This window comes from Schistocerca americana, unplaced genomic scaffold (assembly GCF_021461395.2).
Source record: "Schistocerca americana isolate TAMUIC-IGC-003095 unplaced genomic scaffold, iqSchAmer2.1 HiC_scaffold_1011, whole genome shotgun sequence".
NCBI lineage: Eukaryota > Metazoa > Arthropoda > Insecta > Orthoptera > Acrididae > Schistocerca > Schistocerca americana.
Window position 1 is genome coordinate 32,501 of NW_025725060.1, and position 3,744 is coordinate 36,244.

Consider the following 3,744-nt stretch of genomic DNA (forward strand, 5'->3'; position numbering starts at 1 on the left):
TCGTTAAAGGATTTAAAGTGTACTCATTCCGATTACGGGGCCTCGGATGAGTCCCGTATCGTTATTTTTCGTCACTACCTCCCCGTGCCGGGAGTGGGTAATTTGCGCGCCTGCTGCCTTCCTTGGATGTGGTAGCCGTTTCTCAGGCTCCCTCTCCGGAATCGAACCCTGATTCCCCGTTACCCGTTACAACCATGGTAGGCGCAGAACCTACCATCGACAGTTGATAAGGCAGACATTTGAAAGATGCGTCGCCGGTACGAGGACCGTGCGATCAGCCCAAAGTTATTCAGAGTCACCAAGGCAAACGGACCGGACGAGCCGACCGATTGGTTTTGATCTAATAAAAGCGTCCCTTCCATCTCTGGTCGGGACTCTGTTTGCATGTATTAGCTCTAGAATTACCACAGTTATCCAAGTAACGTGGGTACGATCTAAGGAACCATAACTGATTTAATGAGCCATTCGCGGTTTCACCTTAATGCGGCTTGTACTGAGACATGCATGGCTTAATCTTTGAGACAAGCATATGACTACTGGCAGGATCAACCAGGGAGCTGCGTCAACTAGAGCTGAGCAGCCGGCCGCCCGGGAGTGTGTCCCGGGGGCCCGCGCGAACACGCAAGCGTCCGCTCAATTATTCTGCAAACAGGAGGAGGCTGAGCTCCCCTGCACAATACACCTCGAAACCCTCTCAGGTCCCGGCGGCGCGCAGCGCCGTCCTAAGTACTTGGTCGGGTTCGAGAGAGGCGCAATCGCCCGGAGTTTGGCGAGTAGACGCTTTAGGTGCGACCACCCGTGCTCCCAACTGAGCTTGCCGCTGCCGACAGAGGCCCGGGAGCGTGCTGTCGTGGCATTGCCGGCGGGAGACAACACGCGCCACCTACGGTGACCGGCAGCTCCAACGCCAGCGCCACAGAAGGACAAAAGCCCCACTTGGGTGCCGAAGCGAACTCTCCCAGCACAGCGCACGCGCCAACACGTCCGCACAGCTGCGATACAAACCACCTGCGAGAACCGCAGAGGCGACCGAGCAGCAGACGGCGTCGCGGCGCCGAGCGCCGGGCGGCGGCGCATCCTCAGCGCACACAGTCCTCAATCGGACCAGCACACTGCAGATGTCCACCGCGCTTCGCACCGGGCCCGCGAGGACCTACTTTGGCCGCACGGCGCCGCGTGCAGGGTGCGCCGGCGCGCAGCTGCGCCGCCTGCCGCCTCCGTCGGCCGGCGCGCCTGCCACTGGCCGCCCCCACCAGCCGGCTGTAGCGCGTGCGCCCACGCACCGCGCGGCCAGCACGCCGGGAGGCCCCCCCTCACCGGCCGGGGACGGTCCCACCCAGCCACCGCCGCGTATCGCTTCACACCCAGATGCCATTCACGTTCGTGGGCATGGTGGGTATCGCTGGAACAACCGGTTGGTAGCTCAACCGATCGTCGCCATCACTGATTCACCTCTAGCGAGAACAACCGCACCACAACGGTTTACCAGTTGTTCATTTGCATAACGTCACCAGCAAACGTAGGCGTCCATCGCCATTTGCAAATTCAACGATTGTTGCATGCCTGTGTCAGGTGTCACGACACACTATGTCTGCCCACATACACGCAACAACATGTGCACGCTTCGCGAACACGTGGAAGGTGGCCCCCGTACGTATGCGATGTCCATTGCGCGAACGACTGTCAACCGGCCTCTGTCGCATGTCGCAGATGTGGAACGCAGTGCACCATGCTATCACGGTGTGTGAGAAGAGACGACTACGTCTGACAACACGCGCCACTACATCAACAGACGGCTCATGCTGATCGCCATCCAGGGCATACCACACTGCAATCCAGCTCTTATAGGGAGACGACACGTAGCTGAGTGCACAACATTTGGACCGCATGGTTCGCCGTTGTTGGCGCAGTCGTTGTACGGTCACATGTACCACGATGTATCATTCAGTACATGAGGACCAATGTGCAGTACAGTGTGTGATTTGGACGTACAACATCAGCGGACAGTTGACACAGGCCGTACCACAGCGTAGGCTAAGTGCTTCGCACATGCGAATGCCAATGAACAACTGCAAATGCCAATGAACAACTGCAAAGGGCATTGAGCATGTACGTCCTGCTGCCATCCACATTACAGTGTATAGCTGCAAGGTGTTTAACATGAAGCGATACACTGGGGACCGGGCAGTGCGAGTAGCAAACTATATTGCGGGGGTTGCAGTTAGGCAACACTACACTAATTTAACGCGTCGTATGACAATTACAGAGCAGGTTAAGGCCCAACGTGTGTTGGGTTAAGGCCCAACGTGTGTTGGGTTAAGGCCCAACGTGTGTTGGGTTAAGGCCCAACGTGTGTTGGGTTAAGGCCCAACGTGTGTTGGGTTAAGGCCCAACGTGTGTTGGGTTAAGGCCCAACGTGTGTTGGGTTAAGGCCCAACGTGTGTTGGGTTAAGGCCCAACGTGTGTTGGGTTAAGGCCCAACGTGTGTTGGGTTAAGGCCCAACGTGTGTTGGGTTAAGGCCCAACGTGTGTTGGGTTACGTTAAGGGGCAATGTGGGTTACGTTAAGGGGCAATGTGGGTTACGTTAAGGGGCAATGTGGGTTACGTTACGGCGCAATATAGGTTACGTTACGGCGCAATATAGGTTACGTTAAGGCGCAATATCGGTTACGTTAAGGCGCAATACAGGTTACGTTAAGGCGCAATACAGGTTACGTTAAGGCGCAATACAGGTTACGTTAAGGCGCAATACAGGTTACGTTAAGGCGCAATACAGGTTACGTTAAGGCGCAATACAGGTTACGTTAAGGCGCAATGCAGGTTACGTTAAGGCGCAATACAGGTTACGTTAAGGCGCAATACAGGTTACGTTAAGGCGCAATACAGGTTACGTTAAGGCGCAATACAGGTTACGTTAAGGCGCAATACAGGTTACGTTAAGGCGCAATACAGGTTACGTTAAGGCGCAATACAGGTTACGTTAAGGCGCAATACAGGTTACGTTAAGGCGCAATACAGGTTACGTTAAGGCGCAATACAGGTTACGTTAAGGCGCAATACAGGTTACGTTAAGGCGCAATACAGGTTACGTTAAGGCGCAATACAGGTTACGTTAAGGCGCAATACAGGTTACGTTAAGGCGCAATACAGGTTACGTTAAGGCGCAATACAGGTTACGTTAAGGCGCAATACAGGTTACGTTAAGGCGCAATACAGGTTACGTTAAGGCGCAATACAGGTTACGTTAAGGCGCAATACAGGTTAGGTTAAGGCGCAATACAGGTTAGGTTAAGGTACGACATAGGTTAGGTTAAGGTACGACATAGGTTAGGTTAAGGTACGACATAGGTTAGGTTAAGGTACGACATAGGTTAGGTTAAGGTACGACATAGGTTAGGTTAAGGTACGACATAGGTTAGGTTAAGGTACGACATAGGTTAGGTTAAGGTACGACATAGGTTAGGTTAAGGTACGACATAGGTTAGGTTAAGGTACGACATAGGTTAGGTTAAGGTACGACATAGGTTAGGTTAAGGTACGACATAGGTTAGGTTAAGGTACGACATAGGTTAGGTTAAGGTACGACATAGGTTAGGTTAAGGTACGACATAGGTTAGGTTAAGGTACGACATAGGTTAGGTTAAGGTACGACATAGGTTAGGTTAAGGTACGACATAGGTTAGGTTAAGGTACGACATAGGTTAGGTTAAGGTACGACATAGGTTAGGTTAAGGTACGACATA

At 53.1% G+C, this 3,744-nt stretch overlaps 1 non-coding gene across 1 annotated transcript in view; it reads right to left on the reverse strand.

The window, feature by feature from the left end:
- LOC124558529 overlaps window positions 1-556 on the reverse strand; it is a 1,910-nt gene extending 1,354 nt beyond the window's left edge. Inside the window, exon 1 of the ribosomal RNA XR_006968791.1 lies at window positions 1-556. This exon is cut by the window's left edge and continues 1,354 nt beyond it. This is a non-coding gene — a ribosomal RNA (small subunit ribosomal RNA).
- Window positions 557-3,744: the final 3,188 nt, after the last annotated feature.